This window comes from Cygnus olor, chromosome 1, assembly GCF_009769625.2.
Source record: "Cygnus olor isolate bCygOlo1 chromosome 1, bCygOlo1.pri.v2, whole genome shotgun sequence".
Taxonomy (NCBI): Eukaryota; Metazoa; Chordata; class Aves; order Anseriformes; family Anatidae; genus Cygnus; species Cygnus olor.
The window spans coordinates 33638210-33652400 of NC_049169.1; the positions used below are offsets into that span (position 1 = coordinate 33638210).

The following is a 14191-nucleotide window of genomic DNA, read 5'->3' on the forward strand; positions in this document are numbered from 1 at the left end:
TGCCATGTGGTAAATCTAAAGGTGATCATCTGTGGCAGTAAAGAATATATACCCCACAGAAATAAATCGATCTAGTTAGCTGCCACTGGCATAGACATACAACATTCATGACTTTTAGTATTCACATTTATTTTGGTATTTGTTATACTGTGCTGATATTTGTGATGTTTTCTTGTTCCAGATCACGCAGGAGAACTTTAAACAGTGCAGGTATGATCATGTAACTTTCTAAAATTCATCAGTGGTTGACAGAACTGTTCCGGTGTTGCCTCGGGTGCTGCTCAGTGAGAGGTTACCTGCATGCTGGAGCACTTCTGTAACAGTAATGGGACAGTGGTTATTTGTTTGCAAATACAAATTTCAGCATAATGACTTGAAATGTGCCTTGGTTATTTAATCATTGATAATACTAATAGCTTCCAAAGAAAGCAATATTTTACATCTGTTATATATTTAAAGTTTAGTTGTTCTCTGACAGCTGAAATTACGTAATAAACATTTTATTTTTTCCTGAAGATTTTTTTTTTTTTCCTTGTACATCAGTTTGCATCCTAACACATTATTTCTTTATGGCTTTGTAAACAAGTACTGATTTATAGAGACAGAAACTTGTCAAATATATAATACATATGCTACTTTAGCTAAAACATCTGTTATGTAACTTGTCCTAGGTCATTCTTAATCACGTGTTATTTTATGCATTGTTGTACTCTGCAGTTGTCATAGAAATTCTGCAAACTTTTCTGAGGTAATAAGATAATACCCAGCTATTGTTTTCCAGTATTTTTTTTCTCCATGTACGTAGGGAAAAAAAAAATAGATATATATATGTAACCCCCATTTAAAATGTTTAAATGTAACAATGTTTACCATTGATACAGTGAAATCTAGAATAGTCTTGCAACTTAGATTTTAGTTACCTAATGTCCCTTTAGACATGCTGCTTTCTAAGAAGAAATTAAATAAGATTTTATAGTATAATTACTTTTTCAATGTCTTGAAAATCATCGATCCTGCTTCTCTCTAAATCTCTAAAAATGCCAATGATTTAAAGAGCAGACTCATGTCTCAGGTTTACACATATCACCGATCACATTTACCCAACTAGGGTTCAAGATGAGATCCCTCTGATCAAATGTAGACACCTGTTTATGGGCAGGAGCAATAATTTGTCAGGTTCTGCTGGCTGAACTCTTCATGAACACAATGGATGAGAACTAGCTCTTATGAAGACATAAATTATAGACAGCTAAAATAAAGTAAGATTAGTCTTACCTCCCATCCTTCATCCTCACCTCAGCTCCAGCAGGCTGAGAATTAAAATCTCTTTGTGTAATGATCATCACTCAACATTCAGCCATCCACCAAGGACTGCACATTTTGCTACAGTCATTGCAGTATAAACAGCTCATGTTTCAGAGGACAAAGATACTGCCTTAAAAATGCAGTTTTGTAAGAGTGCGCAGTTCACAATTTTTGTTTATTATTTTTTTTCCACAGTTCATCATGCTGGATTTCAAAACATCCAGCTGTATTTGTCTGGGAAGGGTCTGTTACTGACTGTAAGGAGACACTTTGAAGATGCTTGTTTAAATTAAATATTTATGTGAGTTTCTAACAGTTGTGAAGATATTTAAACAATATAATTCTCAATATGACTTAGACATACAATGCACTTGGAAGGAAGAAATAACTGATTTTGCTCTAAAGTTAGAACTATGCTGTCAGCTGGTTAGTTTCTGGGAATGTCGGAAACTAAAGCAGCCCAAAACAAAAGAATAAAGTTGTTAGCAATCTTGTCTCATGAACTCTCTCTCTGTATCTTTCTCTGTCTCTCTGTCTCTCCAAACATAAACCTAGGGTAAGGATTGCAGGAGCTGCGTCTTCTGCTGAGAGACCAGTCTTTTAATGATATATGTGGAAGAACATTAGTATTGTGTCAATATTGCCATGTAAAGGCCTTTTTTGTTGTTGTTGATGGGGGTCATACATTGTAAACAGGTCTTTCACTGTGACTATGGAATATTTCTTTTAAGCTAAAAAAGAGTGTTCTGTAATGATTAGGCTGAGTACTTCAAATCTCACTGTGTGGTAGCTTCTGCTGTGTCTTTCTAAGAAGATTACTGATTTACAAGAATTTCAGCAGAATTTGTTGCTAACTTCAACACAGTCACAGGTGTCTGTGTCACCTTGGCTGAGAGGGGAGCTGTGCATCAGCTAAGCCCTGGTAATTGACTGCATGCACTCCAAAAGCATAGTAAACATGCTATGATAGTACTGTGATTGCATTATCACACTGCAGTGGAGGTGGCTTCAATGACTGTTTCACTTCTTGAGAAGTACACACTAGAGAAAAGTGAAGGGATCAGTGAGACAGCTTGTTCAGCAGCTAGTTTCTAGGGTTTTCCTGTAAATTTAGCCTAAAATAGCAGAGCCAGCTGAAGTTCTCTGGCTTTTAAAGCCAGTCAGTTATCTACCAGCTTATCAAACAGGCTCCCAAATCACTCCATGCTGTTTGAAAAATAATCATAAGAAGACTATATTGAGTAGGAATAACTGGAAATGTGACAGCATCAACTTGGCTCAGTTGATATAGTACCTGGTGGCAGTGAAGTGAAAAGATATGGAGCAAAGAAAGCAAATGAAAACTGAAATGCTATTCCAGATTTTGCAAGAGGTTAGGGTTCACAAGGAATGATGAATTGAAATCCAACTGGAAAATTGTATATTATATACTGACAAAAATTATGTAATTTTGAAAGCTGCTTTGCTATTGTGTGACTGCAGTATGACTTGCATATGAATGTTCTTGCTTGGTAGCAGCACCACAAAGTCATAGGCCATAAGGAGCAGAGACTGGGCAGAAGTGTGCTATTATGCAAACTGAAAGTATAAAAGGTAGAAATAAAATATTTATGTTATCTTATGATAACATACTCTTTAGCCTAGGCTTTCTAAATTGGCACAATTAGATCTCAACAACTTGCAGATCAATATGGCAATGGCCAACACGTCATTGACAGCGATGAGAATGGAAAAGGTGATGGTACCTAATACTGTGATTAACTTGCTGATCATCGTATTTTGCTGTCTCTTTTCCTCTCCTTAGGCAATTTCTTTGAAGAGTCATGTACTAGAAGAAGAAGGGTTAATATGGAAATCAGAGAGAGCTGAGGCTGTATCAATAAGCCAGTACAGGTTGAGGGGATTTTTGCACAGGAGAAACATCTGTAGACAAGATGCAACAACCACTGTATAAGCAAAGACCTGAAAGGTATCACTCTTTCTAATTATCATAAGCATGACAATCACCAAGATCATACATCATAAGAATGACTACTGCCCTTGAGAGTTACAGAGTAAGACTTAATGCTCATCAGGATACTTATGGCCTCATTGAATAAAAAGCCATCTAACTTTATGAGAGCAACACTGAGCTCAGGTTGATGTAAGGTTTGATGAAAGTCAGGACGTGGTTTTGTGGACTTGGTGCCATATGGACATGGTCAGAGCACTGGAAGGGGAAGCTTAACACCATGATTTTGGAATCCGAGGAACACAATTACAAGGCTGAAAATCCATGTGTCTGTTTGGAGAAGTATGATGGAAAAGAGAAATAATGAAAAACTTCACAGTTTTGTGAGATCTTAAATAGATTTCTTCCTTCTCCCTAAACATTTTCAGGTGTTTTTTTTTTTTTTTTCTTCTCCCCCCCGCCCCAAAAAATAAAATTATTTATTTATTTTAAGGCAATGCCTTTTATGAATTTACAGGAAAAAGGATTTTAGGGAAGGTTTGAATTCTTTTTTGTTTGTTTGTTTGTATATTTATTTTACTGGTTATGCTTTTGACTTTATACTAGATGGTCTGTAAAAATGCTATTATATAATATTAATAATTATCATATTTAATTAATAATTATAATAATATAATATTATATAATGGTATTTTATTTGTATTGCCTAAAAAGCCAATAGAAGTATAAAAGTATATATAAAACTATAAAAGGTAGAAATAAAATATTTATGGTAATATTTATGTTATCTTATAATAACATACTCTTTAGCCTAGCTTTCTAAATTGGCACAATTAGATCTCAACAACTTGCAGATCAATACGGCAATGGTTAACACATCATTGACAGCAATGAGAATGGAAAAGGTGATGGTACCTAATATTGTGATTAACTTGCTGATCTTATAGTATCTATTATAGTATCTGAAACTTATAGTATCTACTCCTCTTTTCCAGTCCTAGTTAATCTCTTCCTTTTAACTACAATATTGCAGTCTATCAAACAGAATGCAAGTAAAGAGAGATTCTCTAAACATAACAGAGTTAAATCAAAACAAATCGTTTTGGGTTTAGTAGCAAAGCAATTCCCAACCACTGCAAAGGTGAATTTAAGAAGCATAAGTCAGTTAAAATCAGCACTTTCTGAAAAGAATTTATTCTTCTCATGTACTTTCAGAGTTTTGTAAGGAATAGCAGTCCACAAAATCAACAGAGCCAGTCCTGCAATCCTTGTGAAGAAGCAACATTAATCTCCAGTGATGTAAGGTATGTCTGCAAGCCTGATAAGGTCTTTCTACAAGCTAGTTCCTGCTGAAAGGCCCTGTGATTCCGTTAAATTGCTATTCAGTCCAAAGAAACCCATCTGAAGAGGCAACGTGTGCTAGCATGGGTTTACCACCCTATGGCTATGACCACACAGCTGCTTTTTATCCGCTTGGAATATGGTCAAACCTGCTTGCTCTATATTATATGGGTGCATCTATGGTGAAACATACCTTTTGCAAAGTGCATATACAAGCACTTCGGTGTAAAATAGGCCAAACACAGTCTTTGAGTAGGTCTGAAGTCCATTGAGGTTATTCCATTGAACAACTAAGTTAAATTTAGTTTTCTGTCTTTTCAGCAATTCAGCAAAACTCCCTGCAAGCAAATGATGGCACATTATCCAAGACTCTTAGCTGAAACAAGGATAATAGCCTTTCTTCTGCGTAGCTGTTCATATCATTGCAAATGCTCAAATTGTATTTTTGTGCACAATAATTGGACTGAAACATCAAAAAAACTGTTAGGGCTGTGTGTGCTTGCATTGGGGTTGTAGTTGTTATTTCAGTGGGTCTGGAGAGGACGGTGAAACAGTGAAGCAGGCTTTATAAACCCTGTAGGAGCAACACTAGTACTGCCACTGAGCTTTCTATTTTAGCACTGCTGCAACTGGTTTCTAAGTGGAAGAAATGTAAGAGGCACAATAAATACTGGAGTGGTAGGAAAGCAAAAGCAAGCAAGGACTAAAACTTGTGCAGCTGTAGGCCTGCCTATACTCTAGGGGGGGCAAAGGGCTAGTTCAAACATATCATGGCTGTGCTTTATGCAGGAAAAGACTTGCTTTCTCAAAATGGTGAAAGCTTATAGTGTAAACACAGCCCATGGTGTGTGTATATCCATATGAAGCTTTCTTTACAGTGCAGTGCCAGAAATTACTCCCTTGCTAAGCTACAGAATGTAGTACAGACGCAGGCCAGTAGCTGAGGTGGCAAATTAGAGTTAATTTGGATATCTCTGCTCTGGGTTGTTTTGGTGACATTCGTGTTAGTAAATAAAAGAGGACAAGGCGTGCTCTCTGGTCATGTGGACAAACGTCCATGGCATAACTGATGTCCGTATGATAAACTTGTTTTTGCCTTGCCCTTTCTGCCTGTCAGGCGTAGTCCCCATCTCATGCAAAACCCTCAAGCTGTGTGGCCAGTGCTACGTGCAGGAGCACTGCTGAGCCCTGGTTGGTTTCTTGGTATAGCTCTAGTGACTGACTTCCCTCTTTACCCTATAAACTGAGTTAAAAGGAACCAAGGTAAAGCTGAAATGTAAATACAACTATCTGTCTAGATACCTGTCTGTTCCACTGCTGGTGTAGTGGTGGCTCTGTATAGCTGAATACTGGAGAACTGCCTACTGAAGACATTAGCTCATTTCGCTTCATGAACCTCTTCATGACCTTCAAGCCAAACATGTGGTTAAGTGTTTTGCTGGAAGGAGGCTTCTTTTATACTGATAAGAAATACTGTTTTTTAGGGCAATGGGACACTCATTTTCTCATCTCTCCTTTAACCTTTCTTTTCTGCTGTTGCCTATAATAGATGCACAGTCCAACTTCACTTTCCTACCTTATTACTGCAGTTGACATCTCCATCTTACCTCTCTCAATGTACTCTCATCTTTCTTTATCAATTTTTAAAATTTCAGCCTTTCCTATACATTCAAATCCACCCTACATCAATTTTTTTCTTCAGACTGGCCTGTGAAAGACTCACCATATCCATCCTAGATTCCTGTAATTATTTTGCATATTTGTGTGAATTATTCTGTGATAATGGCTGTTCATTACATAGACTGTTTCTTCATACCAAATACAGAAAGTTAAAGAGGTTGTTATAGAAGAAATAGAAAGAATAGAAATAGACAAAATTCTATCTCCAATCAGTCCTTTTTGAGGTACCTAAAAGGCTGAATATTTGGAATTTTTTAGTTTTTTTTATTTATTTATTTATTTATTGTTAGTTAACTGTCACATACCAGAACTTAGAGACTGTAGAATGAGGAAACTTCATTTATACTACGGTACATGGTTGACCTGATCCAAAGAGCCACACTTTGTCAGAGGCTGGTTGTTTTTTTTTTGATAATTTATAATTTGGGCTATTCTATTATTTTCCACACACCTGGATGGTGTCTGAGTAGACATGCACTTAAAGAAATGCATTTATGATACTACTGTCTCTAAACAGAGCACCTGTAGAATTTCTTCAAATTTGTATATAATGAAAAATAGATGCAAGTGGACAAGGTCTCTACCTCCACATAGATATGTTGCACAAGCTTGAGAATGCATCTTCCAAATTATTCTAAAGATTTGTAGAAAAAAAAACTGGTGGTATTCAGCAAAACACAAGACTTCACGATGTACAATTTAATACTGTACTAAACATTGAACTGAAAGAAATGTCATGATTAGAAGTAGAAAATGTCTAGTCTTTTAATCCTATCTGTTAAACACAAATGTTATTAAATGACACTGTAGTTACCTAAATGATTTAATATCTGTCTTAGATGGCAATCAGACAATTTAAGCTAATTAAAAAACAAAAATGTACCGCTTTTCCTGTTTGGAAAAACTACTATAGAATGTAATGGGAGAAAGACAAGACCTTATTTAGGTTATAAAATGCAATGAATGATATCTGACATGTAGAAGATGTCGTGCTTTCCAGTAAAAGAATAATAAGAAGTATGGCTAATCTTTCACTATTTAATGAATTGATTTATTTCTTTAAATTGTTAGAAAGTGCATGGGCAACATTTTATTACTCTGCTGTTTAAATGAAACGTCTAGATCCTTAGGACAGGCTCTGTCTTCCAGTGATATATATATATATAGAAAGGTTGGTCCTCTGGACTTGGACTGCAATTTCTAGGCACTGCTATGCTGCAAATTATAAACATCTACGAGAAAATGCTTCTTATAGAAGCTGTTTGGCTCTGAATCAAGAATGAATAAGTCACTTCTAAAGATTCCGGCAAATAAACTGGAACTCCAGTCGCCTCTTGTACACATGCTCAGCTTCCAGTAATCTGCTAATTACTCTTAAAATTAGCACAGTCTGCAGCCTGCAGGAAAATATGCAGTAAATCTTCAGTCACATGAACTTTTGAACCCAGACTTTTAAGAAATATAATGAGATGGTCACTTAATAAAGACTTTAATCGGAATTTTAGTGTGCTTCATTCTGCACTAAAATGCAGAGAGAATTTACAAATAAGGAAACAAAATTGTATATAATGAATTGGGAATAAAATATGGCTGATTATTCCGGCTTCAAACGGCTGGAATAGAACTGTGAGAGAACATCCCTTACCAAAAATCCTTAAATCCCCTTATATTCTTCCTTGAAAGAGTTGAACTTCTATTTCTGAAGAAACCCTTTGAAGTCTATTAGGCGACTCCATCTTATTCCAAAAATTAACTCCAAGAAAACTGCTGACAAGACATCCAATCACCCTCTTAGAAAGAATTAAATGCACATTTTCAAGAGGGAAAAATACAGAGGAGCTTTTTCTTTCATAAGCTGGGAGAAATGGGAAGACTGCAAAGAGGCTTTTATGATGGTATGGAGTACAGCATTGGGGTGAAGTGGCTGAAAAGGATATAAGAAATTAGTGCTGTATGGACTGCCATACCACAATCTCTGATTTTTTTCTTGTGGTACCCTACTGGGATGATCCAGTTTTGAAAAGCTTTGACATGACACTTCTGTTTGTACTCACATTCTTGTTGGGGTATACCTGCATTATGCCCTGTACCACCATCCCCTTCCCTTTTCCCTCATTCTCACTTCAATGTTCCTGCTTAGTCTGGATCTACAGGACTACGCTGTGGGGAAAGAGGCATCTGGTGCTGAAGTTCTGCTAATATGGATCTAAACCCAGCCCAGATCTTTTGTACATGGTAGTAGAAAATCAGGCTGATTCCCCGGGCACTCACACTCTCAACATTTTAGCCTGGTAAACATTTATCTAGTGTTCAGTATTTTAAAGGAAAAAAACACCAGGAAGCATTTTAAATATTGGGAATTCAAAATCTGGTGCATGGTATCTACCATGTTTGGATCTTGAGCCTGTTTCAACTGGTAGGCACGATTCCAATCAAAACAATTTGTGAGTAGAATCAACCTTTGGCAAGGTTTCAACTATTTGAAGATTTAGCTAGCTGGAACTCTATTTTTACAGCTGCTTCCATATGAATTTACGGATTTGAAGTAAACCCCTTTTTGGTGTATAAGCACTGTTTGAAATGGCATCTTTTGGTCCCCAGTTCAGAGTTTCAGCTAGTCTTGAGCAATGCATCTTTTTCAACTCTGTGCAATTAGTATGTATAATTTTACAGAAGCAGCAGTCTAAAATGTAAACCGTGTCTGTGTTATCATGGCAGTAATCATTTGATCAACACTGGTCTTTTGAAAGCTTTATAGACTTTTTCTCAAGCTACGAATACCTAAAGGATTCCTGCTTTTCCTTTTCTAAAATACAGTTTAAAAATTATTACGTTGGATTTTTTTCCTCTATTCAGCCACATATTAAAAGTATTTTTCATCAGTTCTGCTAGTGTTCACTTTAGAATTAAACCTGACATTACAAACACTGAATGTACTTGTGTTAGTAGAAGTCGACCTTTTAAGCTTTCATTTTTCAGAGTGTCTGCTTGTCAAAAAACAGAAAGAAGGCAGGGAGGGGGCGGGGAGAGGGAACCACATATTGTATAGTAACAAACAAAAAAGCAACACAAAAGATTTTTCTTTTGAAACCTGGCATGTACTCCAGAATAGTTCTTGCCATGGGAACATTTAATTAATCTCAGCAGCTTCCACTTTTCCCAGTTGGGTACTGTCCTGTCACTTCTCCTGGTAATTGCAAATACAAAGCTGTTTTACATACAATAATGGGTGAGTGAGTTGGTGTTCCTGCTCATTTTGCTAAGCTGCAGAAGCATATTCTCAAGTATATTGCACATTCCTGGAGAGTGCATTTACCCAAGGGAAAATATGTCCCAAAATAATTTACGATCAGCCCAGTTCTAGCAAAATGCAAGGAACATATTGTCCTCTATGGAGCAGTGACGCAGTTTCACTGATACAAAATTAGATGAGGCTGAGACTGGGTGCTCTGAACGGCTGCATGATGGACATGTGGCTTTGAGTCCTGCACTGGGTTTGTGTTTTCTTTGGGTGCATTTAGCACAGCTGTGGGGTGAGGACCCAAGCCCATCATACAAACACGGGTTAGTAATGCCAGCTTCTGCAGATTTCTTATCAAAAGCAGTGGGAGGTTCATGACTTAAACGCACACAGAATGAGCCCCATAGGTCATTTGATTGAATTGGGTAATGGTCTGATTTTTGGGGTGAGGGGGAGAGAAGAGAGGTAGAGAAAAAAAAGAAAGAAAGGGAGAGAAATGAAAACAATCTTCCTCTGATACCTTCAGCCTTCAGGAAGAAAGATGGGGCTACCTGTCACCTGTCTTTCAGCTCTTTAAAACTGACCTCTCCGAATTCTTATATACAGTGAGGACTTAGACAAGAAATTAAACTATAAAGATATAATTACTGGGGAACAGTGTGTGTGTATACATATATATATATAATTATATATACTTGTATATAGACTACCTATATAATACTTTTATATACAACTATAAAATAAAAGGCAGACTTCACTAATAAAAGAGAAGTGTCAAATATTTCCAGGGTTCTTCCACTACTGAAGCTACTGCGAATCAGTATACTGCTACAGAAAAGCAGGATAATTAAAGTGTTAATTATTGGGTTAATCTACCCTGAACTGCCTACTGGAGTGCAGTGTTGAGGCTTGACCATGGATGACCATTTGGAAAACACAACTGGAGTGTGAGAGCTGACCTAGCTGCCTCAGTCTTAGGTCTTCAGTTGTAATTATTTTTTTTATTCAATTTAGAACTTACAAGAAACCCTCAAGTATGCTTAATTACACTTTCTTATAACACAAGAACCAGCTCTTTTCAGTTCTTTTAATTAAGAGATACTTAAGGAAGCAGAAGCCAATAATTTTATGTGTGTGCTGGGCCTGGTCTCAGAAACCGGAGCTATCAGCTGTCCACTGTGAAGAACTCCCTACTTTCTACTGCTTTCCAAACTTTCATTGTGTGGGTTGAAAGAAAGGCAGGAGCTTGCCTTAGGCTTCAATTATTATTTTTACTGTAGCGTCCCCAATAGCGTTTGTACACATCATAATATGATCTTTAGCAGTGCAGTTACTTGTTCTTCTCTTCACCGCACATCTTTGGATGGGACTTTTGGGGCAGGGGAGTGGGAGGAGAAAGGTGACAGCACACCACTGTCCTTCACCTGTCTTGGTGCTGGTGTTGGTGTTCCCAGCCTTGCCCTGTTGTTTTCTCCACGGAACTAGGAAGAAGTGATTGCTCTGCATGGAGTGGCCAGGGGTGCCGCCCACAACCCAGCTCAGGAATGCAGATTCTTCACAATGGTCATAAAGTCTTTGGGTCAAACCCTCTTGTTTCTGAGCTAACCAACATCAACTTCAGGGGGCTACCCAAAAGATGAGGAGCCACTGCCAGAGGGGAGCAAGGGGAGACAGTATCTGGTGTAAAGGAATATATAATTATGGCTTGCTTGTACTTGCTTCCAAAAAAAAGTATATTAACACATGATCAATGCTGACCAGCAGAATACATCAGCCTCAAAAGCTGTGCATTGAAAGCTGTGCATTGAAAGCTGTGCATTGACTGTTAATGATGTTGTAAAATTCTGTGGTAATATACAGTGCATAAAAAATCACCATTTGTAATAAAATACAGTAGAAAATAAAATACAGAAGCAGAAAACATACTTCTTTTCAAAATCCGAAAAATGTTTTTATCTTTCTTAATGCATTTTTTTCCCTCCTCTCGGCTTTCCACCTACTGATTTTCCACCAGCAAAATGACAGTTTGGGGCAAAATGTTGGGTTGACAGAAACCAGCTTTGCATTTATAAACCTCAACCCACAAAAACACCTCTGAGACTTTGCATTTATGCCCTGTAGGAAAACAGGATTTATTTTGTTTTGCCTTTTAGAGTAACAATGATAAATGTTAAAATGAAGCTGCTTTTAAGAAGATGTGCCTTCAATACACTGTTTTGGGCTATTACAGGAGTGAAATACTGCAGCCTGGCTGAAGGAGGGCTGGTCTTCATGATGCAAGAGCCCTTCCTGATTTTATCAGAAAATAATGATCTAATTGTGGTGAAACCATTGCCAGTCTGAAGTTCATTTGGATGGATTAATTGGTCTGGATTCTGACCCTAAAGATGGAAAAGTCACCTGAAACTTTGTCATTGTTTTTGAATGAAAAGTATGCTGATCCAGTCCATGAGAAAACAGAAGAGAAAATGACTGAAGAAAAGTAAGACCAGCTACACTGTTCTGTTTGTAGAGATGTGAATAGTTGTGGGGAGGGACAGGACTAACACAGCTTCACCTCCTACCTCCCTGTGCTGCAGGGTCTCTCCTTCCAGCATCTCAGTGCATGGCCACTCCAGCTCTGAAAAGTGAATGTAAATAAGGTAAGTGTTAAACAACTGAGGAAGGGGGCTTTAAAAACAAAACTTAAAGCTGTGGGTCTAAAAGTCTATGAGTAGCTTTTCATTAAAAAAAAAAAAAGACTTTTTTTTCTTTTTTTAGTGTGGCATCTTATTTGTCACTGCTGATGCAGGCCACTGCAAGTGGCATTTTGGGGATCCAGCTGGGACCAACCCCATCCCTGGAGAGATCAGGTGTTATTTTATCGTTCTGCCAAGAAAAACATTTTCAATAACAGCCTGGCCTCTGTGGGAACATTACCGGCAGGGGCTGTCATGAAGATATTTAGATGTTGTGCATTTCATCCCCATCATGTTCATGATCTCCTTGCTGATTTGCCTTGGGCTGGTTTCTCTCTTGCAAAAGGCACCTGTTTTCCTTCATTTCAGTGCTTTCCAATTTGTTTCTGCTTGAAAGTACTAGTCTATAGTTTAGAGCAAAGTGAATATCTAATATACATTTAGTTTTGCTGGAAGAACAAGTATTTTTTTGTTTGATTTGTACTTGACCCAAAATAAACCATTTTATTTTACTTTGGAAATATATATATTCCAAAGTGTAGCGCCTTTAAAAAATAAATAAATAAAATAAATTCTGAAGTTTTAAAAAAATGAGAATGATTTTTTTTATGATAGTCTTTCTCTCTCTCATTCTCTTTCTCTCTTTTCAGAACTATTCAATAATTCAAAATGAACTTTCACATATTATGATTAATTAAAGTCTTCATTTCTGATGAACAGAGGATCTGTCTAAAGAACGTGACCTCCTTCCATATGAAGTTTTCATGTTAGAGAGCCTGACTTGATTGATTGTTCTTTTTGATTGTCATGGTGTCTGATAACTTTGGCTAGGATTCTTTCTGCTTGCCTGAAGGGAAATAAAATGTATTGGGCTTTTGGGCCTAGAGTTACTTTACATGCCAGACCTTCTGGTGTGACAGCATGCCATACTCCAGAACACATGCCTATTCTTTACTGATTTTCTTAGCGGGAATGTTGGCTAATGGTAAAAAACTTTTGAGCCGGGGGGGTTGCAAATTTAGACACTATTCCTAATTGCTTTATTTTATTTGTGCTTATATTCTGTAGATTTTCTGGATATTCAGATTTTCTACAGGACTTTGAATAGATATATCTTCCAAAAAGATCAAGTACAGGATTTACGTTTCCTGTTTTTTTTTTTTTGTTTGTTTGTTTGTTTTGTTTTTGTTTTTCCCAAACCACAGCTGCACATTAACTTGGGGACTGTTCTATTTTTTTAGCAGCCAGTAGCACAGCTGTGCCCTGGGGAGTATTTAGCAAATACAGATTACCGGACAGCTCTAAATTAGTTCCCTGTGTATCACGATCTCTGCCTCGGGTTGAAATGCCCCATTATTAAGTGGGACTATATTCTATTCAGATTTAATGTTTACCTTTAGAAGTAATGAATAACAAAGATAGTGTGGATTCAACAAATTATTGTTACAATCCTATTATGTAAAGTGGCTACATTTTTCTGAGGTCAGACCATGCGGATATTTACAGTGACACTCAAAGCCAGTCTAGCCTTCTGTACTCAGAAGCATGGCTATCGTGACCAAAACGTTGGTCATTACTTGATGGACATCTATCCAGCTTTGTGTTAGAAAATAGGGAGAGCCCAGACATACATTTCAGACCTGTTATGTAAGAGGGGTGCTTGTATTATTGTTATTTGGTGGTTACTCCATTCCATGTGACAGGAAAAAGTTCTGGAAAAAAAAGCATAGTAGAAAGGGATCTGTAGGCTGAATCTCAGTTCATTCTCCTAGAATTAATTTGGACACTTGTGATGTGAAATCATTTCAATTCATCAGGCTATTTCCTATCTATTATCTATATCAGATTTGATGAGAACTTCTGTGTCAGATTCAATATCTGAGCATCCTAAGTGTACTGCCTAGAAAACAGTTTATATTTGAGATAATACATTTCAGCTGATGAAATCCAAGTGTATTTGCAATACTGTTTTTTCTGTTTCTAGGAATTTGACCT

The 14191-nt window shown here is 37.1% G+C and overlaps 1 long non-coding RNA gene across 1 annotated transcript in view; it reads right to left on the minus strand.

The window, feature by feature from the left end:
- Positions 1 to 280: 280 nt before the first annotated feature.
- Positions 281 to 14191, minus strand: part of LOC121064203 — a 35407-nt gene continuing 21496 nt past the window's right edge. Inside the window, exons 2-3 of the long non-coding RNA XR_005816407.1 lie at positions 12083 to 12138; positions 281 to 314 (exon numbers count right to left, since the gene is read on the minus strand). This is a non-coding gene — a long non-coding RNA (uncharacterized LOC121064203). The remainder of the gene's footprint in view (positions 315 to 12082; positions 12139 to 14191) is intronic.